Genomic DNA, 26,706 nt, shown 5'->3' with positions numbered 1-26,706 from the left:
TTCAGGCCTAACTTAGCCCAAGCCTCTACCTCTCTGGGGCCACATGTTAAGATTTAGCAAGCAACCCACAGATGCTGTCCTTATAGTTGCCTCAATCGGCCACACCAGAAACTGAAACCAGCTGCCTCCAGTGTGAGTCTAGGCACTGCTCAGCAAGGAGCACCTGACTCACTGAGGATATACCTGTATGTGGCTTGAGTGGGGCCACGAGTTGGGGGAGGTGGGGTTTCAGGGAATCTTCTGTGGGAAGCGACCTCTGTCATACAGTTTGATGACGAGACAGGTATGGTGGCACTTTGTCCAGTGCACTGGTATGGGGGAGGGCTCAACAGAGAACAGTGGATACCTTAGGCACTTCTGCACAGAGTGAGTCTTGCCTTGGCCCTCACTCCGACAATGTCTCCCTGTAAGTCCCTGGTGCTCCCTGCAGGCAGCCAGATAGGCACTGGTGCTCAGAGTGAGCAGATTCATTACCGTGAAAATCTGCTGTGGACGCAGCCCTTTTAAGAGGTATCTGCCATCACCGTTGCCACAGCCTCCATCTCACTCAGCTGCTCGGGACTGTGCAGCCCCACATCCTTGCTGTGTCCTACTTTCTGCTGTTGCAGGGTGCTTTCTAGTATTTCTCCCTATTTGTATGGTTTGTTCATCTAAATCCCAGCTGATTTTTCCTCCTTGTTTCTGTCACAACTTTGATTTGGTCAACAGAGGGATGAACAGAGCCTCTATTATCTACACCATTTTTTTTTTTTTTGGTCTCCTGCTTTCAAGTTTTATACTATTATTATGTGGAAATGGAATTGGATTTGCTCTTACATTATTCCAGATCTATAGTTGGTCTTCTAAGGAAGACGTTTACAGCTAGCTCAGGGAAGGTTTTCAGAGAAGCAGAGCACTCTAACAGGGGAATAGGCTAGCCTATGGGGGAGTGAGTTTCCTGTCCCCAAGCCTAGAGCACCACCTGTCAAGGCTGTTGTGGTGAGAACTCTACCTTAGGCAAAGACTGAGATCGTGACTTTTCCACCACAGAGTCCCATGCTCTGTCATTCTGGACCAGCAGTCCTCTAAATGCAGCCACAGCAGAAACCTCTGCTCTGTCCTAGTTGGGTATAGAGGGAGCTGGTTCTTACCAATAGCACTGGTTGGCATTTGGCACTTGGAGCTTCAAAGGAAAATTTTTACCTACTTAGAAGAATATAATCATACAATTATCCACCTCATTGGGGAGGACAGGGCAGAGCAGGGTGTGATGGAAATCATCCTATGATGTTGGGCTAGGTCCATGGAAACCTGATGCCATGAGCCAGCAGAAGGAGGTGGCATTTTTTACATGTTTCATCAGGAACAATAGCATTCATTCAGGCAGAGAAGCAGAATATGGGAAGCTTTAGGAGAACAATATCAGAAAATCCATCCCTGTGGTCTGTTTCTATGGTCTGTTTTGGGGAAAAATATTTTGCCTACATTATTAGCTTTTTAATGAATCAAACTTTAGTTTTTGTCGATCCTCTCTATTTAAATTTTGCTTCTATTCATTGAATTCTACTTTTATCTTTACTACATCTTATAATTCCATATTTTATTCCTCACATAAGCTAGCTTCTCTGCCAGCCACAGCCCCACACAGACTGCTGTTTTTAGGACACAACAGTCTTCCTCCTGTTAATTTATGTTAATTTATGACCTTCTCTGAAGCCAAGCACTTTACATGAACACAATCAGCACAGCTCTCCTGTTCCTTCACTGGTTCAAGGACATCACCAGAAACTCTTTCCTCTCTCTCCTATGCCACTTTCTCCTCATTCTGCCCTGTCACCCTTACAGCATGTAGTTCTCCTATGTTAGAAATACCCTCTCCTGATCCCATCACTTCCCCAGCTCCACCACCCAATCTTGTGACCCTTATAACAAGTGTTTTCTAACTCACTGCCCCCAATTCTCACCTTTCTATTTTCATCTAAATCCGCTCCAATCCACCAAAATTGTTCATCTCAAGGTCATCGCTTATGGCCATGCTGCAAAATATAATGGCCAATGCCAAGTTCCTACCTTCCTTAAAGTTCTGGAAATGTTTTTGTTGCATTTCAGCCAGTCATTGTTACATGTGAATGCTCCCTCATTTGAGCATATCAATGAGAAAAAGTAATCAAGAAAGCTATAAACCACTTAGTGTTTACTAAGCATGCATTTATTCCCATAACAAGTTAATTAAGCAATTAATAGATTGATCAATAGGGTTAATAAAGCAGCCAAGCTGTTATGTAAATTAACTAGCATGAATACTCCTGGTATTTGATCACTTGGTCAGGCTCTCCAATAGCCCCAGCCTCCTGGCTAGCTCCAGTTAATAATGTCAGTGACCTCTACTGGCTAACCCTGTCTCCTCAAAATATGGTCTTTAAGTCAGCATGTGCTGTGGTCTGAGAGAAGTGGCTTATTCTGATATTTTTGGGGGCAGGATGGGTTTTTATGCCAAAGGTCTGGCATGTTTGACATACCTGCCCTCTACTGGTTGAAGTCTATAATAGTCTTACTAGTTTTCACACTCCCAGTAAACAAAGGTATGTTTTCCATAAATAAGTTGTTTTCTAGCTTGTTAACGTCTCAGCAGGTATTTATTTTTCATGGCCAAAGGGCCATATGTCCAACAATGCCAAGGTGGCAAATATAACAACATGTGCTCACTAGCTCTGAGGTTCACAAATGAGTTTATGATGGCACAGCAGTGTCACATTGGACCACAACCCCCACCTTTCCCATACCTGCCTGACCACTGTTTCCCTTCTTGGTAAATGGCAATTCCATCTTTACAGCAGCTCAGGCTGAAATAAAGACACAAAGCACTTTCAATATTAAACTTTGACATAAATATGAGCTATACATACATTTAGTAAAGATTAATAAAAACAAATTATATAATTATTTTTCAGCCTGCTTATTGTAGTTGAGGGCAGTGAGTGTCCAGAACCTCTTGAGACAGCTCAGGGCATAAAGCAGGAACCCACTCTTGACAGGGCACCTTTCCACCACAAGGCCGCTCATACTCACATTCACACTTACTCAGACTGGGACAATGTAGTGACCAGCTACACTTCTCTCCCATGCCTGCAGTAAGTCTGTGAATAAATCCAGGGCCTTCTCTTATTATGTAGATCCAGATTCTGGTTGCTCCTCACTGCTTCCACCAGCAGCAGCTCCTTTGGAGGGGATTGCAAATGCCTCATAGATATCTTTCTGTACCACTTTCCACCTTCCCTTCCCAAGCCATTCCAATGTGATCTTTTAAAAATGTAAGTGTAAATTTTATAAGTAAGCTCCTCTGTTCAAAACTCCAGTTTCAGGGTAAAGCCAAAGTCTCCCAACTTCCTTGCACCTGGGTCACTCTCCAACCCTCCCTCATATCCGGTTTCTCACTCTGCTCTAGTCACAGTGCCCTTCTCTGTGGAGAATGTCCCCCCCTGGTGTTCATCTGGTTCCTTTCCTCTCCCCTTGTAGAGCTTCACGTCTCCATTACCTTCTTTCACAGACATCCCATCTTTTCATTCCTATTTTCCTCCCCACTGGATTACAGTCTTTGCTTTCTAACGTCCCCTTTGATTTACTGAATGGTTTATTCATCATCAGTTACCCCCACTGTAATGTCAGCTTTAGGGAGCAGGTATTTCTGTATTTTTTGCTCACTGTATCCTCAAGAAATTGACAGTGTCAGATATTGACAGTCAAAATGTGTAATGAATGAATGTGGAACACACATAGCTGTCTGGAGTGTTTCCAGTCTTTTCTTTGTGTTACCAAATTGAATCTACATGTTACCAAATTAAATCCTGGTATTTATAAGAGCTGTGTTTTAAAAGCTGGTATTCACATTCATAAATGACCACTCATCCTGCAGAATGCAGTGTAGACAGAACACTGGTTTCAAGAAATCTGTCTAATACTGATGGCAAACACCAAATCCCCAAGTGATTTTCTACTAACTGAAAAGGAAATGCATACTAAATTTCATACCAAATTTTAGCTTCTTCATTTTCAGTCACTTATAAAAGGCAAGCAATTTACTAAGGCAAACAAAATCCCAAATCTGATCATGTTTTCTTCTGCTGGTTTTCAATATAGTGCTTGGTAATAATAAGTCTGGATTGAAGATTTCCAGGAGAACTGCCTACTAAATCCTTGGTGAAACAGATGCTTATTGGTGTGACAGATGGTCTCTAGAGTGTAAGTTTGGAGCTAGTATCAAATTATGGCTTCCTGCCCCAGGCTACTAGCTTCATTTCTGCACTATCAATGTCAACATGCTGTGGCTGAACCTGGTGTTTGTGGAGAGAACAGGGACAAGCATCTTCCACGGCAGCAGCAGTCTTTCAGTGTTGGTGGACAGACATAATGCCAGCTCAGGAGAGAGCACTAGGGTTGGAAAACACATAGACTTATGGTGCTGTCAACATTATCCAGAGAGTGAGAAGGATTAAAAGTGTCACCAAAGATGACACCAAGGATGTGTAGTGAGCCCCTGTGTGCAGCCCTTCCTTCGCCTTGGAAATCAGGAGGCAGGGACCACCTGGATCAGCTGTGTCCTGATAGACACAAGAGAGCCCAAGGTAGAGAGGGTTGGTCAGAGCAGCAGCTGCTTACCTTCTGCCTCACATTGTTTATATTAACCCTGAATGGTAGTAGTGATTGTTCCCTTTATTGTAACTAAGACTAGAAAATATCACTTTGAGACTTTGGGAAGCAGTCTTTGCTCATCACAGTGATTACCAGAGCCCTGATGGTTTCCGGTGGGTTCAGGGCAGTGATGCTAAATATCTTGCAATGCATAGGTCAGGTCCTGTATTTGACAGAATAATAAATACCAGCTGTCACAATGGAAAGTGCTGAATTCTCCAGGACTTAATACAAAACAGGTTTATCTCTTGTTTGTGAGGAATCCCATGCAGGCTGGGGGCTCTTCTCCATCCTGGCCTCTCAAGTCACTGTGGGTCACTATGGCAGTGAACAAGGGAGCAAAGGAAGAGGCACGTCACCTCTTACTTGCTGTAGCTCAGAAGTCCCACAGATCACTCTCATCTTCAGTCCCTGGACCAGAACTAGGCACATGCCGGCAGCCTACATGCTGGGAAAACTGGGGGACCCTGAAGGGCACAAGTGAGTTCAGGAAGCCTTTTTTTTTCTGATCCCCCACAGTGAAGGGTTATACCATATCCACCCACAATTAAATTGTCCTGCTTGAGACCGATGACCCTAAAAAGCCTCCCAGTTAAATGTAGGCTAAAACTTCATAATATTTTACATGTAGACAGAAGTTATTTCTTGCCCAGTTTTAACGTACAGAGATTCCTCAAGTAACATTTTCATTTAATGTTGCTTCATTATAATGTTAATGAGAGAGAGAGAGAGAGAAAAAAATAAAAACCAAAAACAAAAACCGATTCCCAACTTGGGCCTCTGTCTGTGTGGAGTAAGCATGTTCTCTCCATATTTGCATGGGTTTTCTCCAAGTGCTCTGGTTTCTTCCTACATCCCAAAGCTGTGCACATGGATTGCTGTGTCTACATTGTCCCAGTCTGAGTGAGTGTGAATGTGGGTATGAGTGGCCCTGTGGTGGAAAGGCGCCCTGTCAAGGGTGGGTTCCTGCTTTATGCCCTGAGCTGTCTCGAGAGGTTTTGGACACTCACTACCCTCAACTAGAATAAGCAGGCTGAAAAATAATTATAGAATTTGTTTTTATTAATCTTTATTAAATGTATGTATAGCTCATATTTTTGTCAAAGTTCAATATTGAAAGTGCGTTGTGTCTTTATTTGATGATGTTTTTGTGACCAGAAATATGCCACAGGAACTTAACTCTTGTTTATATCAATTCACCTATGATAAAATTGGTTTTCTTATATGTCATTTTGCCTAAACTTGCAGTTTCCAACAACCTATGGATGATGTTAAGTGAAGATTTACTCTATACTGAAATAAGAACACTAAAATCAGATTACTTGGCATTTGAGAAACATGGCGAAGTGAGAGATGTACCCAGATCCCTCCCCTTAGGACAACAATAAGCTGATCATCTAAAACTTAACAAAAAATACCCAAACTCCACACCAGCACATCTGAGAGTGGGATCTGTGCATAAGAGCTACCAGAGGTCAGAACCCCAAGTCGGGTGGTAGACTTGGGAAAATAAAAAAGCTGACTCTTGCAGCTTGAGCTCCCTGCTAAAGGTGAGAGAGGGGAAAAGGTGCAACGATTTCCCTGAACAACCCTGCCTGGGATAGCTGAGAGCTCCATGGGCCGGTGGCAATGCCCAGGCATCAGGGCAGAAAGCATAGAAGTGGAGATGGCAGAAAAGAGGGGATGGCAGAGAAACAACAGTTGATTATTACCAGCCACTGTTGCAAAACCAAGGCTGAGCCACAGCCCTCATCCCCCAATCCATAAGGTCCCTCCCCCCTTATCCTCTAAGAATGAAAACTGTGGAGCCCCAGGAGAACCTGAGACAACACTACCAAAATTGTCACTAACACTGACAGGGACTGAGACTGAGGGTAGCAAGTGTGATTGAATATCTATAAGGCAAAAAAGGCATTATTAAGACTTTATGTAAAGCAGAGATCCAAGAGACTTAGATGCCACCTACTGGAAACCAAAAGAAAATGCCTTCTTTGCAACAGGCTAAAGACAGACATTTACATAATAAATCATCTTTCTGGAAAAAAAGCAGGATACACTTCCATTAATGTCAAGGCAGAGAAATAGTCCATTACCACCATGAGCAACCAAGGCGACAAGGCAGCTCAGAAAGAAAGAGAAAAATCTCCAGAAAATAAGCTTACAGACATAGAAATATGAGACATAAATGACAGAGAATTCAGGATGGTACTTCTGAAAAAACTCAACGAGATCCAAAACAATTCATATCAAACAATTTCAAGAATTGAAAAAACAACTAGATGAGCAGAATGAGTCCTTTAGCAACAAGATTGAAATCCTCAAAAAGAACCAAAGAGAACATCTGGAGCATAAGAACACACTGAAAGAGATAAAAAATGAAATAGCAAGCTTGGGAAATAAAGTTGACAAAATAGAGGAAAGGATCAGTGATATCAAAGACAGAAATCTAGAAATAAATCGGAACGAAGAAGAGAGAAACTGAAGAATGAAAAAATAAGAAAAGAGAAATACAAGAACTAGCTGATACCATCAAGAGATGAAACATAAGAATAATGGGAATTATTGAAGGCAAGGAAAAGGAGCATGGCCTAGAAAGTATTTTCAGACAAATAGTTGATGAGAATTTCCCAAATCTAAAGAATGAGCTGGAGCTTGGAAATCAAGAAGTCAAGAGAACATCCAATTATTTCAACCCAAAAAGGCCTTCCCAAAAAACACTATTAAAAATCAATGTATTAAAACTATCAAAAATCAATGACAAAGAAAGAATTCTCAGGGAAGCCAGGGAAAAGAAGATGGTAACTTATAAAGGAAAACTCATTAGATTATCGTCGGACTTCTCAGCACAAACTCTACAAGCACGAAAGGAGAAGAATCAAATATTCAAACTATTAAATGAAAGAAATTACTAGCCAAGAATAATGTATCCAGCAAAGCTTTCCTTTATATATAAAGGAGAAATAAAGACCTTCCCAGACATACAAAAACTGAGAGAATTCTCCACTATAAGACCTGCATGAGATAAAATACTGAAAGGGGCCAGTTCACCTAAAACAAAATGACAAAAAAACAGAAAACAAAAAAACAAACAACAAAAAAAGCATAACTGAGAAAGACAACTAGGAGGCAGATAGAAGCAGAGGAATGCAACTCTTACTAAGAACAGGGCATTATAAGCTTGACCAATTAGAATAGATTTGCTATAGCAAGATAGTAATGAACATTCGGCATACACAGGGACAAATTGAGATAACAATGCCTGAAAGGGGAGGATTCAAAGATTCAGATTTGCAAATGAAATGAAGATAAGGCATGTGCAGAAGAAAATAGATGACTGTACATATATATATGATATCCTTTACATACTTGTAAGGGAAATCACACACCAAAGATTCAGAACTGAAGTAAATAACATAAAAGAAGAAGGACCAGAGGAAAAACCCACAAAGCCAATCAAAACAAAACAAAACAATACAAAACAAAACAAAACAAACAAAAAAAACAAAACAAAACAGACACACAAGTACAAGGAAGCAATGGAAACACAGAGATGCAAGAAAGGAAAAAATAAAATAGCTATTAGAAGACCTCATATTTCAATAATCACTCTAAATGTAAATGGATTGAATTCACCAATAAAAAGGCACAGAGTTGCAGAATGGATCATAAAACAAAACTCCAGGAGACATAGCTCAGCTCCAAAGACAAATATAGACTCAAAGTGAAAGGGTGGAAATGATATTTCAAGCAAATGGCACTCAGAGAAAAATGGGAGTAGTGATACTAATATTAGATGAAATAGATTTCAAAATAAAAAAGGTAAAGAAAGATACTGGAAAGATACTGAGGGACACTTCATAATGATAAAGAGAAACATGCATCAAGAAGACTTAACATTTATTAATATCTATGTTCTCAATTAGTGAGCCCCAAAATATATCAAGCAGTTACTAATGGAACTAAAGGTAAAAACAGACCAAAACCACTATCGTAGTAGGGGACCTAATTCTCCACTTGAATATGAACAGATCATCCAAACAAAAAATTAATAAGGAAATTACATCCTTAAATGATATATTAGACCAATTAGACATAACTGACATTTACAGATTTCCATCTCAAAACAACTGCTTATACATTCTTCTCTAGTGCACATGGAACTTTCTCAAGGATTGAGCACAGCAATAGCCTCAACAAATATAAGAAGGGACACAGCAATAGCCTCAACAAATATAAGAGGGTTGAAATTATACCAACCATATTCTCTGATCATAATGCTTTGAAACTAGAGATCAACTGTAAAAATAAATTAGGAAGATCCACAAGTACCTGGAGATTAAAGAACATGCTACTGAAGAATAACTGGGTCAGAGAAGAAATAAAAAGAGAGATCAAGAGATTCATAGAAATGAAAGATATTGATAGCACAACATATCAAAACTTTTGGGACATGGCAAAAGCAGTAATAAGAGGAAAGTTCCTATCATTATAAGCCTAAATCAAGAAACAGACTGAGCCCGAATAAATAACCTAAAACTTCATCTTAAAATCTAGAAAAGGAAGAACAAATGAAGCCTAAAGTCAGCAGAATAAAAGAAATCATCAAAATTAAAGCAGAATTAAATGAAATTTAAAAAAAAAAACAATATAAAAAATAAATACAATGAAGAGCTGGTTCTTTGAGAAGGTTAATAGAATTGACAAACCCCTGGCTAGACTCACTAAAGAAAAAAAGAGAAAGGACACAAATAAACAAAATAGGGATGAAAGAGGGGAAATTACAACAGACATTGCAGAACTACAGAGGTCATACAAGAATACAATGAAAAAGTATATAACACCAAATTTAATAACCTAGAGGAAATAGACCAGTATTTAGAAAGATACAACCTTCCTAGACTGAATCAAGAAGAACTGGAAAATCTAAATGGACCAATCAGCAATATGGACATTGAAACAATCATTCAAAACCTACCAAAAAGTAAAATTCCAGGACCAGATGGCTTCGCCAGTTAATTGTACCAAACATTCAAAGAAGATTTAATACCTATTCTCCTCAAACTCTTTCAAAAAAATTGAAGAGGAAGCAATACTTCCTAACTCATTTTATGAGGCCAACATTACACTGATACCCAAACCTGGTAAGATAACACAAAAATAGAAACACAGATGCAAAAATTTTAAATGAGATACTGTAAACCGAATACAGCAAAATATTAAAAAGGTTATACAACATACAGAAATCAATTCATGTGATACACCACATAAACAAATTAAAAAATAAGAATCATATGATCATATCAATAGATTCAGAAAAAGCCTTTGACAAGATACAGCATACATTTATAATCAAAACACTTAACATAATTGGTATAGAAGGAAAGTACCTTAACATAATAAAGGCCGTATATGATAAACCCTCAGCCAACATTATACTTAATGGTGAAAAACTAAAAGCCTTTCCTCTAAGTTTATAAACAAGGCAAGGCTGTCCCATATTGCCACTGTTATTCAATATAACATTGGAGGTCCTAGCGAGTGCAATCAGGCAAGAGAAAGATATAAAAGGCAAATAGGAAACGAAGAAGTCAAACTGTCACTATTTACAGATGACATGATTCTCTACCGAGAAAACCCTAAAGATTCCACAAGAACACTACTAGAAACAATAAGCAAATACAGTAAAGTTTCTGGATATAAAATCAATGATCAAGCTCTCCTATATTCTGATAATGAAGTATCTGAAAAAATGGAAAAATAATTCCTTTTATAATTGTAACAAAGAGAATAAAATACTTAGGAATAACTCTAACGAAACATGTGAAGAACCTATATAATGAAAACTATAAGACCTTATTAAAAGAAATCAAAGAAGATACAAAGAAATGGAAAGATATTCTGTGTGGTTTTTTTTGTTTGTTTGTTTTGGAAGAATCAACATAGTTAAAATGACCTTATTACCTAGAGCATTGTACAGATTTAATGTAATCTCCATCAAAATCCCAATGGCACTTTTTAAAATGAAATAGAACAAAAAATCATCAAATTCATATGGAAGCACAAAAGACCCCAAATTGCCAAAGCCATCTTAGAAAAAGAACTTGACTGGAAACATCACTCTGCCCAACTTCAAATTATACTACAAAGTGACAGTAATCAAAATGACGTGATATTGGCAGCAAAACAGACACACGAACCCATGGAACAGAATCAAGAGTCCAGAAGTAGACCCATAATTATATGGGCAAATAACTTTGGACAAAAATGCCAAAAACATACAGTGGAGAAAAGAAAGCCTCTTCATGAAATGATGCTGGAAAAACTGGAAAGCCACCTGCAAAAGAATGAAACTAGACTGTTGTCTATCACCACACACAAAAATTAACTCAAAATGGATTAAGGACCTGAATTTAAGACCTGAAACAATAAAATTCATAGAAGAAAAAAATAGGACTAATCTCAAGGACCTTGGATTTAAAGTTAATTTTATGAATTTGACTTCAAATGCAAGGGAAATAAAAGCAAAAATAAATGAATGGGACTACATCAAACTAAAAAGCTTCTGCATGGCAAAAGAAACCGTCGGCTAGGTGAAGAGACAACCATCCGAATGGGAAAATATATTTGCAAGCAATGCCTCCAATAAGGGCCTAATGTCAAAATGTACAAAGATCTCACACAACTCAATAACAACCAAAAAGTAAATGACCCAATTAAAAAATGGGCAGAGGACCTGAACAGATACTTCTCCCTAGAGTACATACAAATGGCTAACAAATATATGAAAAGATACTCAACCTCGGTAGCTATCAGGGAAATGCAAATCAAAACCACAATGAGATATCATCTCACACCTATTAGAATAGGTGTTATCAACAGGACAAGTAATAACAAGTGTTGGAGAGGAGGCGGAGAAAAAGGAACCCTCATACACTGCTGGTGGAACTGAAAATTGGTACATCCACTGCGGGAAACAGTATGCAGTTTCCTCAAAAGACTAAGAATTGATCTACCATATGATCCAGAAATCCCTCTGTTGGGTATTTACCCCCATAACTTGAAAAACCATATCCAAAAAGATATTTGCACACCGATGTTCATTGCAGCATTATTCACAGTGGCCAGGACATGTAAGCAACCAGAGTGTCTTATGATAGATGATTGGCTAAAGAAGCTGTGGTACATACATACAATGGAATATTACTCAGCCAGAAAAAGAGATGAAATACTGCCATTTGCGACAACATGGATGGACCTCAAGATAATCATGCTACACAAAATAAGCCAGACAGAAAAAGTTGAAAATCACATGATATCACTTATATGTGGGATATAAATCTAAAAGCAACAAATGGACAGGACAAACAAACAGAGACTCATGGACATGGACAATAGACTAGTGGTTACCAAAGGGTGTGGAGTGGGGGGAGGTAGATGGGGTAAAAGGGTCAAATATGTGGTGATACAAAGAAATCTAACTATGGGAGGTGAACACAGAATGCATATATATATATATATATATATATATATATATATATATATATATATATATCTTAGTGTTATATTGTACACCTGAAAGTTACTAGATTTCACTAACCAATAACACAACAAATAAATAAATAAACAAACAAATAAATAAAAATTTTTAAAAAGAAAGAGTAAAAAGAAAAAAAGATTTTGAAAATTTGAGGATAGTTTAAAGGGCCTCTGGGACATCAAGCATACCAACTTTCGCATCATAAGGTTACCAGTAAGAGGAAAGAGAGAGCAAGAAGTTGAAAATCTATTTCAAGAAATGATATAAAACTTCCCTAGCCTAGCAAAGGAAATCTATATACTAGCCCAGGAAGCACAGAGAATCCCAAACAAGATAAATCCAAAGAGAACCACACCAAGGCACATCATGATTAAAATCCACAGGTTAAAGACAAAAGATGCATCTTAAAAGCAGCAAGAGAAAAACAGTTAGTTACCTACATGGAGTTCCCAGAAGACTGTCAGCTGATTTTTCAACAGAAACTTTGCAAGCCAGAGCATTGGCACAAAATATTCAAAGGGATGGAAAGCAAAGATCTACAACCAAGATTGCTCTACCCAGCACAGCTATTATTTAGCATCAAAAGACTGATAAAGACATTTCCAGACAAGAAAAAGTTAAAGGAGTTTATTGCCACCAATTCAGTATTACAAGAAATGTTAAAGGGACTTTTTTTTTTTTAAGAAAAAAGAGGAGGCAAGGTCAAAAATATAAATAATAAAATGGCAATAACTACACATCTATTGACAGTTACTTTAAATGTAAATGGATTAAATGCTCTAATCAAAAAACATAGGGTGGCTGAATGGATGAGAAAACAAGATCCTTACATATGCTACCTACAAGAAACTCATTTAGATTGCAAGGCATATACAGACTAAAAGTAAAGGGATGAAAAGAATTTAATGAGAATGGAAAAACAAACAAACAAAAAAAACCCAGCTGGAGCTGCAATTCTTATACCAGACAAAATAGACTTTAAAACAACTGCTGTAACAAGAGACAAAGAAGGACACAGTAATTCCATTTCTATTTATAAACAAACCTAAAATACTATTTTGAAGGAACATAAGCATCTATATGTTCATTGCAGAACTATCTATAATAGTCAAAATATGGAGGCTACCTGAGTGTTCATGGATGAATTGATAAAAAGAGGTGGTAATATATACAGTGGAATATTGCTCAGCCATAAAAAATTTAATCTTGCCATCTGTAACAACATGGATAGACCTAGAGGGTATTGTGCTAAGTAGAGCAAGTCAGACAGAGAAAGACAAATGACATATGATTTCACTTATATGTGGAATCTAAAGAACAAAATAAACAAACAACAAAACAGAAACAAACTCATAGATACAGAGAACATTTTGATGGTTGCCAAATGGGAGGGGGTTTGGGGGAATAGTTGAAAAAGGGAAAGGGATTAAGAAGTTCAAGTTGGTAGTTACAAAATAGTCACAGAGATGTAAAATATAGCATAAGAAATATAGTCAATAATATTTTAATAACTATACATGGTGTTAGATGGGTACTAGATTTATTGGAGTGATCACTTCATAAGTTATATAAATGTCTCATCATAGTGTTGTACACCTTAATCTAATATAATATTGTATGTCAACTGTAATTAAAGAAATAAAAATTATTTTAAAATTATTTAAATAGACTGTACCTCTATATCAGAGACTCTGAGAAAGAAGATTTAGCACATTCTAGCCAATGAAATGTGATTATAACAAAACTTTTGTGAGATGTTGAACAATATATGCCATATCATTTAGCTTATGCTGTGTACCCCAAAATTGAGTAACTTAATAAAACACGATTATTTAGCTTGTGATTCTGTAAGTTATTTGGGTGGTTCTTCTGGTCTACTCTAGTTTGGCAGATCTCTCCTGGGCTTGCTGAGGCATCTGTTGTCAGCTGGTGGGTTGGCTGACATATCTAGGGTGGCCTAAAATTATCACATGCCTGGCACATTGTTAGCCAGGGTAACAGGAGGACTGAATCACATGTATCTCATCATCCAACCAAGCAGCCCTGGGTTTTCAAATGGCAGCAGGTGAAAGATATCAATAACAGCAAGATAATATGCCCCAGTCCACAAGTGCTTTTCAAGCCTGTGCTTGAATCACATCTACTAATATCCCATTGGCTAAAGCAGGCTACATATTTAACCAAGACTCAAGGAGTAGAGAAATAAACTTCACCTTCTGATGGGAGGAGCTGCAAAGTCACATTGCAAGGGGAAGGAAACAGAGGAGAATCTGTGATCACCTGTATAACATGCCACTCATGCTAATGAGATGTTATATATTATTTGTGATTTTTGTTCTCCTCTAAATCTTGAACTTCTTGAGGAAAACATCATAGTCTTATACTTTCTTTGTACACCTCACATCAGCTTACATGGTATAAAATATCAGCAAATATTTGTACATAAAATTATGAAACTGACAGATCATAAAGCATAAACACATGTAATTTCTTAAAATCCATATCAAGAAAAAATCAATATTGAATTAGAATATAAGAATTTAAGATTATATCTTATTTATTACTTAAGAGTAACAAGTTAACAAACTATGCCTCTGAGAACTTTGTCTTAATGTGACTTTTTCTGGTTATAATTTTTGTTTTTTTTTTATTAGAATTTATGAATTCAGTCAAGTAAGAGAAACATTATCTTAAGTTAACAGGCATAATCCTTACCTTTACATTTTCAAATCTTAACTTTTTGCATGTATGCCATAGTTTTTCACACCACTATAGCTTCCTTCTTCCCATTAATGAATAACATTTCACAATTATGGATAATTATTCTGAAAGGTTGTTCCCTATAGCAAGAATAAAAGAAAAGCAGAAGGAAATAAAGGTAAATCTTTTTTTTAAGTATTTTCTCTTAAACTATTAAGATTTTCTGTTTTGTCTACATTTTCTCAGACAATCTCCTTCTAGATTCCTCAACACTTTCAGAAATTCTCAGCTCATGGCAGAGAAAGCCAGCATGCCAATTTCTGAGGGGACTCCTTGAGTCCTCTGTCTTCAGAAGTCCTTAGGTGATAAAAGGCTGATACTTCTTCCTTCCCAGTGTGCATTCTTATACGTCATTGTGTTCTGACCCTGAACATATCTCCCAGAGCTTGGACTCTGAGTATATTGTTATTATTTAAATAATTTTCCCTCTCAAATCAATCCACATAAATGTGATACTCCAGTTTCAATCTCATTCCATTCTCATGACACCCCCATCCATGGCCTGGCTCATCGGGTCTTCCTCTGCATGGAGGACAGAAGCTTCCTTCTACCAAATGAAGTTCTCAAAAGTTTATGGTCCTGCATTCTGCTCCAGTTATTCATGAACTTCAGAATTTTCTCTCATTTTATCTGATAGCTATGCTCAGTTCTGTCTTCCTAGAGGCTTTGGCACTGCTGATGTCCCTGTTCTTGCCCATTTGGTGAGCACAGGGAACACTGCTGTTTCATGGAGGAAGCTAGGCCTTCATTCCAAGTGCTCTGAGCTCTCTGCACAGGGATTGAGAGCTAATTTTTCTCTTTTATTCTCCAAGAGCTCAGACTGGGGTGAATTTGCTGTGTAAAACAATCCTCAGCTTGTAAGTCCAGCTGGCAAGTAGCCTTCCTTACGAGATTAGTCACCGGATTTAGAAAATTCTTAAGGTGGATGTCTACAGTAGAAGGTAAATCAATACTTTACCAGAGAGCATATGTGCCTAGTAACCCTACCATTAAAAGAAAGAAGTTCCTTATTTGATTTTTATTATAATATTAATTAATATTTCTTATGGCAATTGAAAAAAAGCCAATGTTGTATAAAAAAACATGATCTCCCTTCAAGCAGTCCATCTACTAACACAGTCCACTCCCAGCTCCTTTCCTGAATCAAGCACATATACACAAGACTGTGTTCACGTGGCCCGGGCATTATCTATTTTTTCTGATTTTTGTTGTGCTAAAATACACATAACATAAAATTTACCATTTTAATACTTTTTAAATCTACATTTAAATAGAATTAAGTATATTTACACTGTTGTACAACCATCACCCCTATCCATCTCGAGAATGTTTTCATCTTTCCCAATTGAAACGCTGTTCCTATTAAACACTAACTCTCCATTTCTCCCCCATCCCAGTCCCAGATAACCACCATTCTACTTTCTGTCTCTATGAAGTTGACTTCTCTAGGTCATTCATATAGGCGGAATAATACAGTACTTGTTCTTTTGTAACCAGCTACTTCACTTAGCATAATGTTTTCAGGGTTTATCCATGTTGTAGCATACATCAAAATTTCCTTCATTTTTAAGGCTGAATACTATTCCATCATCTGTATAATACCATATTATGTTCATCTATTCATCCACTGATGGACATTTAGGTTGTTTCTATCTTTTGGCTACTGCAAATAATGCTGCTATGAGCAGTGGTATACAAATATCTATTCTTTATGCCACACTGTTTTTTGATTATTGCAATTTTATTGCAACTTTTAGGAAGTTTTGAAGTTACGAATTATGAGACTTCCAACTTTGTTCTTATTTTTCAATATTGTTTTGGCTACTTGTGTCTATTAATTTAACTAAATAGATCATAGTTTATAAAAACTATCATGTAACTGTTTCCCTCACTTGACAGTATATCATAGATACCCCATTAGTGAGTAGCTATAGAGGTCACTATTTCTACAGACACAAAAATTTTATTGAAGTTGATCATGTCATACATGCTAGGTTTTTAAAGTGAAATCTTTTGTGTTTACTTTTCCATTCTTAACGTGTATCCCCTCTTTTTCTCCCTTTTTACTCATAATCACTCTCTAATTCCACATGGCTCTTATAAATTTCTCCATGCTCATGTGATCATCACATGCATACACACACCTTACAAAGTCACACAAACTATGCAACTATGTGGTTCCTCATATATAGTTGTCCATATATAGAACCTTGGTCTTCAGTTGTCACCTGATACATACTGCTTTGCATTTGCATCTCTCTCTCTCAATAGTACTTGTAGATGCCTCCATGTAGATGAAACTGTAATATTTCTCTTTTATTTTTTTCTACAATTGTGCAGTGTGATAAGCCATAATTTATTTGATTATTCCTCCAATAATGGCATTGTGGCTTTGTTCCAAGTTTTATCACCAAACACAAAGCTGCAATAACGCATCCTTAAACGTAAAATATCTCCATAGCCTGGTAGTGTCATTTCCATGGTATAAATTCACAGGAGTATAATTTCTGGGCCATTTATTTTTATATGTAAATTAAAAGACCTAAAAACAACTCAACTAGCTTGTTTCTACCAGCTGCAGATGAAGTTTTCCTTTATCCATGCGCTCCCAGTGATAGAAATCATCACGACTTGAACAGCAAATAAATTAATAGGCATTTGATACCCAAAGCTCTAGAAAAGGCAATAAGAAATTTGATGGAGGTTTGTGCCAGCATGGTTTTCTCTTGCTAAGAGACAAATATGCTACTTTAATACTTCTCCTGTTAGCTTATAAAACCATGCAGAAGATGGTGCATTTCCCCATACTTTTCTAAGACCGAATGGACGAAGTTCTCAGACTTTGATTTCATTGACCAGTGGCATCCCTGGAGAAATCACTTATCGTGGTGCAGTACTGGCCCCAAAAGAATGTCACTGAAAACTTTAAGACTATCAGGAGCTCCTGAATGTAGTCTAATCAAAGGAGACCCTTTGAAGGCAGGAAAAATTGAACTGGGAGAAACACATCAGTTCTATTATCCTCATAAATTGTTACCCCTTGGGTACAAGACAATTTATTTTATTTGATTGCTCATTCAGTTAGTAAACATTTATTGAACTCTCACTGACAGCATGAGGAAGGGATGCTATGAGAGCCCCTTCCTTCTTTATGGCAGATATAAAATCGACTGTAGCATACCTTCCCACTGAGCTCAGGCAGCCTGCCTCACTTTTTAAGCTGTCTCTCTCATTAGATCCCTCACCACACCCAGGCTCTGTCTACCCATGGGTCGCCAAAGTATTACTGCAGGCTGACTTTGTCCATATCCCCAGAGAGAGACCACTGGGAACACATCTGGAGTCAAAGTTATATTTATTACCTGCTGCAGCTCAGTAGGCCACAGGCCATGAAGAACCTTGTAAATTCCAGTAAGAGGATGCTAGGATATTCATTTACTCACACATGAGTTTTTCCTCGGATTAACTCAGTTTATAAATTAACACCCCCCCAAATTTTCAGGCCTATTACTTCCTATGCCATTCTTTCCAAACTTTATGCTTTTCCCCCTTAAGCACATGTCTTAGGTTTCTAAAGCAAATATTACATAGAAAAGAAGTGAATTTCAGACATGGTGATTCAAGTATTGGCCACCATTGTACTTGTTAATTATCCTGAGAGATTACCAAGAATAATAAGTGATTCTGGGCAGATTTTTACCCCTCTCTGGCCATTGTAAAAAAGGTACCAGGTATGGATGATGAGGCTTTAGTTTCTCAGTATAGAAAATATTTCTAGAAAATCTTCAACCAAATATAACCTTTATAGTAACAATCAGTGGGAATCGTCTCCAAGCTTATCAAATAAAAAACTAAAATGACTTGAAACAGATGTCTTTTGCCTCTTCATATATATAATGCTTCTATTAAATTATTTAGCTGCGTGTTTTTTACTATGCTAAATAGACAAATAACTATCTTTTCTTAAGTTCTTGAAGTTTCATTTTCATAAGTGATAGATATTAAACAGCCATTCATTTTTCTATCTAATATCAGAAACAATGACCTGAGATCAATTATACTAAAATGAAATGCAATAATTTTGAAATATGACCCTCAAAATGTACTTTCTAATCAATAATTACACAAAAAACAATTTCTTTAGTTATTTTTGAATATCTTTTACAACTAATCAACCCTGGAATTTTATCAGAAAGCTACTGATTCAAAACAAGACCTCCTGCAGTATTTTAAAATATTGATAATTTTTATGATTGAACATTACTCAAAATAAGGGGCTTAACTACTTTCTTTCAAATTTTTCTTTATTGTAACTATGTCAAGCATGCCTTATGTTTAAAACAAAATTCTCATTTTTTTCATATGATGAAGATTCCAGATTTTTAAAAAAATATCACTTTGAGTAAAGTCTACCTTTGCAGAGGAGGGAGAATCATTGCTCAGAAAGGTTTTAGTTGGACTTTTCATTTTCCACAAAAAGAACACAGACCCAGCAGTGATGTATTTCATCTTTAAAAAAAATCACAGTGCACTCAACATATATTATATTAGTTTTAAGTACAATATAGTGATTAGACATTTATATGCCTCATGATGTGATTTTCACAGTAAGTCTAATAACCATCTGAAACCATGTATGTCAACTATAATTAAAAATAAAATTAAAAAAAATAAAAATCACAGTGCTCTTCCATCAGGCTAGACCTTTGCACTCTGTCTGTCAGGTGAGGAGATCAGGACCCCGCAGGTGATGTCTTGCAGGAGTGCTGTGCAGGTGTGCTGGTGAAATGAAGGGGAAGGAAATATCTTTGGAAGAAAGGTCAGATCAGCCATACATTAGATTTTCTTGTTCATCTTGTAGCCTTCTGGTGCATATGTGGGTACAAACAGCACTCATACATTCTGCAGGTTAGAGGTTGGCAGGAGGCTATAGGAAGTGCTGGCATATGGGTGATGATGGTAAGTGGTGTCAGCACCTTTCCTCTCCATGTCACACTGCCATGAGGTGAAGTTGTGGATGCTCCCTGTGGCAGGACAGGAAGGGACAAGGAGACACTCTAGTTGGATTTAACTTGCATAAAGGTTCAGAACATAATAAATGTATTTAAGAAAGTGAGAAAAATCTCTATTTGTCAGGCCAGAGGGGATACTCATAATGTGGATTCCTGAAGTCTCCAGTTGCTCTCTCAGTCTCAGATTTCTGAGAGACTCATCAAAGACATACCAGGAAAGTGTAGGCTACAGATGACTTATATTCTGGGCTTTATTATGCATCATACATCCCATGGCATGCTCAGGACAAGGAAGAAACCCAAAGTGTGGTGAAATCCTTTCTTTTACACTCACAGCAGTTGTTTTAACACTGAATTTGTAGTTGCCCTGTTCTGAGTGATTCATGACAAGCCTAGGGCACCTCCAGAGCAACTTTCCCAAAGAACCCTCTTCTCTTCTGTCTTTCAGAAGCAGCATTGGATGAGGACCTTTGATCTAAAGGTGTTCTACTGTCCACAGCTGAAGCTCTGGGGTCTGAGACCCAAGAGAGAAATGTCCAGGCCAACATGAGGGAAGCAAGCAGCAGGAATCATGCTCTGTGGCCAGCCCTTCCTTCTCTAAATATGCTCTGAGGCCAAATGAGTGATATTTGCTAGAACCAAACATTCTAGAATAGTCATTCTTTATCAAGATCAGCCCACAAAAGAGGCTCAAAACAAAAAGGTAAAGTGGGGAGCACATTTGTTCAACTTCTTCACGTGTCCTGTTGCCTTTAGTAAAACTGGATCACTGTCCAGGAATACCTCCTGCATTGCCATGGCAACATGAGCCAGATATTCTGGCCAGACTGCTGTCCTCCAGAAACAAGAGTCCTGACCTGCCCCTTTACCTTCATCCTGTCCAGATGTGGCAGCATTGGGGAGCATAGGCCTCACCTGAATCCCACACTCTGAACCCTGCAAAATTCACATAGACCTTGTCCTTCATAAGAAGCCATCTCCATACTTGACAATGCCTTATTTGTTTTGGAATTTTAATTGCCATTGAAGAAGGAAGAAAGATTTTGAGGTTTTCCTAAAAGAGGCATGGTTGAGTTTAAAGACCTTTAAAGGAACACGAGTTTACAGACTTCAGCGGGCTTTACAGTTCTCCAATCTCCTCCTTTCACCATTAGAAAACAAATCCCAGAAACATGGCATGATTCACTCAAAGTTACATCCTTAGAGGGACTAGGTGGCAGTTCCATCTCTGAATTCTTGATGTACCAAGCAGTTCTGCTTTATCACCGGATGTTTTCTCTGGTTGTAATTCCTCCTTTTGATATTGTAAAGAACTGACTTTATGGCTTCCTATTTAAATAATGTCCATTGCTTAGCTGTTTAGATAACTCATGGATTACACTGACTTTGTAAATAATTAAAATATTTCAACCTCAGAATGTATTTGACCCACACCCACATTCATGAACAGCAAAACGAAACCCCTAGGAACACATGGAATAGTCAGGCTGCACAGATCTGCACTAAAATAAACATTTTTTCTCTAGGCAGATTCTCTAGGCACTAGAACGTGATTACAGTACAATCAGTTTAAAGAAGAATGGAATTCAATACTCTAGATACCAAATTATGCCAAAATTATGTTTCTAGATTAGTAGTGTTTAACAAATCAAGATGAACTTCTCTGGGCTTTACAAAGAACAGCAACATTCTTGCTTGAGAAACATAAGGACCATATCAGTGCAGATGGGGAGAGAAGATGAGGGATGCAGGCCACGGGGGAAGGGATAGCAGATGTTCACCACGGCCTCTGGTTATGTAGAAAATTGTCTGATCTGTCTTCCTTTATTAGAAACACACTATCATTACTATAATCTAATATTATTTGTTTTAAGAGAGAAGAAAATAAATAATCTAAATACATAATAGTAAATAGCATGAAAAAACACATAGTGTGGGTGCTTACAAGGAGGATGAATGAACTCACATATTGTGCCTCAGCCCACAGAGGGAGTGGAGGAGGAAGGAGAAGGAGAGAGAGATTCTCTTCATTTAAGAGCCTGAAGCCTAGCCCCTGAACCCTCTTGTTCACTCTGGTTCTAATAAAATTAATCCAGATCTCCCCTCCACATCCCAGACCATTGCTTCTCCCTGAATGGTATCTCAGTATTCCTATTAGAAATTTGAAGTTGAGCCCTTGGTATGCCCACACAAAGATGAAGCACAAAGCTGTGTGTATTCATTCATTCTGCCGACAGGCCAAACATTACAGTGTGGCCTTGTCTTGTCAGAAACTGGTGTCTCCAGCTGAGCTCCCTTAAGCAGGTGCTGAAATGAATGTGAGTATGGGCTATGACACCAGGAGGCACTGTAGGGCATGGAAGTAAGGGACATAATGGATTAAAAACGGTCCTTACTAAGTGGAGGATGATGATCCTTCTGGGTACCTCTGGCAGGCAGTGCAGGCTTGCACGTTATCCCAAGTAAGGGTCAGGAGAAGTGGTATATTTATCTGTGCAGGCCTGTCAGCAATTGGTTGAGGGCTGCTCCCAGGCACACTGACAACCTAGTCCACCTTCCTACAAGGGCCAGGTGGCCTATGCCTGCTCTCAGGCAAATAGTAGCAGGTGAGGGTAGCCAAAACCATCTGGGAACAGCAAGTGCTCAAGGTTTGTGAATGGGTCACCAAGAGAGTCTGCAACAGGGAATAAAGAGCATTCAGTTGAAGTACGCAATCAACATTTTCCCTGGTGAGTAAGGTAAGGCTTTAGAAACCTAGCTGGTCCACAGAGCATCTATTAGCTATGACTTCACAGACAATGAAAACTGGGTGTTGGCTACATTCTCATCCAGCTAATAGCTATTGTTTAATAGGACACCATTCACTACTAACCAGGCATAGAGTAAGGAAACAGGAAGAAGAAACCCCAGAAAAACTTAGGCTGCTGAACAGTATAACAGATCAAAGACAAAGACATTGGAGATCAAGCTGCTCTGGCTCATAGATCTGCCTCTGTTTCTTATCAGCTATGTACCTTAGGGAAAGCTGAAGCCTTCACATTCTTACTAAAATTATACACACATTATAGGGTTATTCTGAAGATTAAAGAAGTCAACGCATGAAACCTCCCAATGCCTGGCATAGGTTAAGTCTCATTAGATATCAGCCCCTTTGCTCACAGAGGTATCTGTTTCTTCAAAGGTCCATAAAAACAAAAAGAAAGATACTAAACTGTGTAAAGAAGTGATTGTCAACAAGTAAAATGTTTCTCTATCCCAAAGGTAGATCAAATATGTCCCTGAAAATGCATTGACCAGAGCTGAAAGAAGTATGACAGGGCAAGATCAGGTCTCTGGCTTCAAGACACTGACAATGAAATTGATGCAATGGTTTACACCAGTAATTGGCCCATGGTACTCAATTAACCATGAGCAGCAATACCCTGAATGTCATTGTCTAGGGTAGCGAGGATAAGATTCAGAGAGTTTTGCAGGAAGAATTTACAAAAGATGAGAGGGGTTTAGACTGAAATCTTAGAATATTCCTTTTCTCAAAACTTCTCTCACTTCAAAACCTTACAGTAACAAAGTGTGCGTGTGTGTGTGTGTGTGTGTGTGTGTGTATGTGTGTGTCTATGACCACAGTGGGAAACAAGAGCAGCCCTTAGTGAAATTGAGGGTGCACTCATGAAAGACACTGGAGAAAACAGTTGACGTTATTAATAAAGGGTCAGATGTGGGAGGAGATTCCTTCCAAGGAAAAAGTTCAACAAGCTCTCATTTTCCAATCTCAGTGACTAAGTGAGAGAAGTGGAATGGTCAAAAGCCAGGATGGAGGGAGGAGGCAAGGTGACTGCAGAAGCTGCTTTTAATTGGGGATTAAACACGCAGAACTAAGTTTTTCCAGAGGATACTTGAGATTAGATTACTAGAAGCATTAGTGAATACAGCACTAGCCTCCAAGATAAGTCTCAACTTGTATGTTATAGGCAAGTCACACATCTTAGCTGCACTGAGTGGTTTCTCCATAAAATGCACATCTGGCTTGTCCTGCTGCATTGGAATAACTGCTGTGAGGCATTGGGTTGTTTTATTTCTCAGTCTGCTGTGTTTATAGTGCTTCAGAGAAAGAGGCTACAGTAAGTAAATTGTTCAGAAATCTGCTCCAAAATAAAATCTAAAATCCTCAGACTAAGTTAGAAACAATGGGGAAATAAAGCCCTGATTTCAGTGGGAAACCATAACTTGAAAAAGTAATGCGGGGAATCCATTTAGTCTCATGTTTGTTCATGTGTGAGAGTGACGTGTAACCCACAGCCAGCACCGGAACACACTAATGAACATACACTACTCACCTGGCTCCCACTCTACTGCCTGTCCTGATGGTAAGTGAGGGCATTTTAGAAGCCAGATTCAGGATGCATTGTGAAACCCTGGAGAGAGGTAATCTCAAGAATTAGAAGCCCAACGAGCAATCTATGAATCATGAACAACTTTGCCATAGCTCATGCCAGGTCCAGTTATGCAGTTAATTGCAGCAGAACCAGACTGGCTGCTGAGATCCAGATGATATATATCATGGGTGTCTTAGACATTCCTGAATTCCCAAAACAATGATTCTTAGAGCCTAGTCTTCAAACCACAGAGCTCTGAATCATTGGAGTGTTGTCATGAAGGATAATTTTGGGGAAAAAGCAAAATTTTTTATTCTATTGACATAAATATTCAACAAAATTTGTGGTTATAAATGGTATATTTAACAGGGTGGATCCTGTGGGGCCTCAATAGAAAATTGTTTTACATTTCTCTAATTTCTATCTTCAAGCATGCTTTGTCAGATTCCCATTTTTACTCTTTGAGTACAATTCAAGAAGGTTCAATGGGTTTCCTATTACTGGCAGTAATTGTATCAGATTCATTTTTAGGTACAAAAAAAGCTCAGTTCAAGCTAACTCAAAACTGCAAACTCTCATCCATTCAAGGTTTTCTCCTCTCCCCAAATCAAGAGGGGAGATGGGGACACTGCCGACCCTGCAGAGGACACTGTGGTTTATCCCTACAGCACTTGAAGCAGGAACGTGTTCCCTCCACCTGGCAAACATCCAGCAGATGGTGGAAGCCTGACCTCCTACATGTCCCCCACACTGATGGGCTTTGTCATCAAAAGGAATGGCCTGGCAAAACTGCTGGTCACTTGCCTGTCAGAAACTATCTCCTGGTAGTTTCAACATCCTCAGGCTGAAGGCAGTGCTCTGACAATGAGTGAAGATGAAACTGCTTTCCAAGAGAAACTCAATATGGAGAAAGCATTGTGAAAATGAATATTTGAAAATATTTTCATTGTCGCATAAGGTTATTGTTAAGAATCATGAAGCATGTCACCTCAACATCACTCTCATCTGCATACTAGTCACAATTTTTAAAAATCTTCCAAATGAAAGGATTCTGTGGGTTATGAAGCCATTCATTAAAATCAACAGAGAAGACGGAAATTTACAGCAAAATAAACATCTTTGCATAACAAGAAGATGGAATTGAAAATGACTTAGAATTTAGAGCCCATAAGAAATGTTTAATATTTTTAAGGTATTTTTATCTGCTATGGCAGCCTTTGAAACCAAAGAGTAAAATTAATCACCATGAAATATTGCTGTTACAAAATGTTAAAAAAAATGACTTTCAAAATTTTTGAAGCATATTTGAACCTATTGCTCTTCTTAAAATATTATCAACATGACTAAAAGATATTGTACTATTGATAAATTAAATGTTTAAAAATGTCCTTCATGTTGCATTCATCACCAGTTCTGCATATTTCAAAATACAGATACCAGTAAAGTTGTACATGTACACACATGTGCACATAAGATATAACTATGAATAAAAACACATATACATATACTTATAACTATTATATGTAAGGTTACATGATCAGAAAAGTTTGGAGACACTAGAATTCTCAAATTGAAAATCAGAAATGCAGAGACTTGTACACCAGTTGAGTTTATCTTGACCCTGGAATCAGGACTTGTGCAGCTGTTCATCACCTGTTTTGCGACTCTGTCTCTGGTCTATAATCTCCAGTAGATCTCAGGACATGGAAGTGCCATGAGGCTAGGCTTCCTCGCCATCTATAGATGCCCCATCCAAGGTATTCTTGGCTTTATATAAGAGACAGAATAATGGACTTAAAAAAAATCTTTAAGGGATTTAACCTAGTTAAAATAAGCAGAAAATATGACCCGGCCTTTGGAGTAAAAATGTGGATTCGACTCCTGAAGTTAATTGTTTGTGAAACCTCCTGTTTGAGGTCAGATTCCCAGAGCAGATACTGATAAGTGTTTTATTAGGGCGGAGCCCTTTGCAAACTGTGGAAAGGATGGAGAGGAAGCAGGATGAAGAAGCTACAGTGTGATGCTAGGCAATGCTGGGCTCAAGCTTGGGCTGATGCTTCAAGGAGTCCTAGAGCACTAATCCCAAGGAAAAAGATAGGGCTTTCATATTTCCACACCAGTCAGGCATGAGTTACTGCCACCTCAGGGAATATAAATCTTAAGGCACTTCTAGCTTCGATGTTCCCATGGCAGTCCTGGAAGGAAGCTGTAGGTGCAGTTGTTAGAGGCTAAGTTTGGCAAGGTTCACAAGAACCAGTCAGAGAGATCTAGGAGATCTGGTGGGACACCACCATGAACCATACCTTGCTTGACTAGAGAACTATTACTCTACTGTATCACAGTCAACTTACCATGA

Source organism: Pteropus medius, unplaced genomic scaffold, assembly GCF_902729225.1.
Source record: "Pteropus medius unplaced genomic scaffold, Ma_sr-lr_union100, whole genome shotgun sequence".
NCBI classification, from domain to species: domain Eukaryota; kingdom Metazoa; phylum Chordata; class Mammalia; order Chiroptera; family Pteropodidae; genus Pteropus; species Pteropus medius.
The sequence above is the reverse complement of the archived record's forward strand: the minus strand, read 5'-3'. Positions refer to the sequence as shown.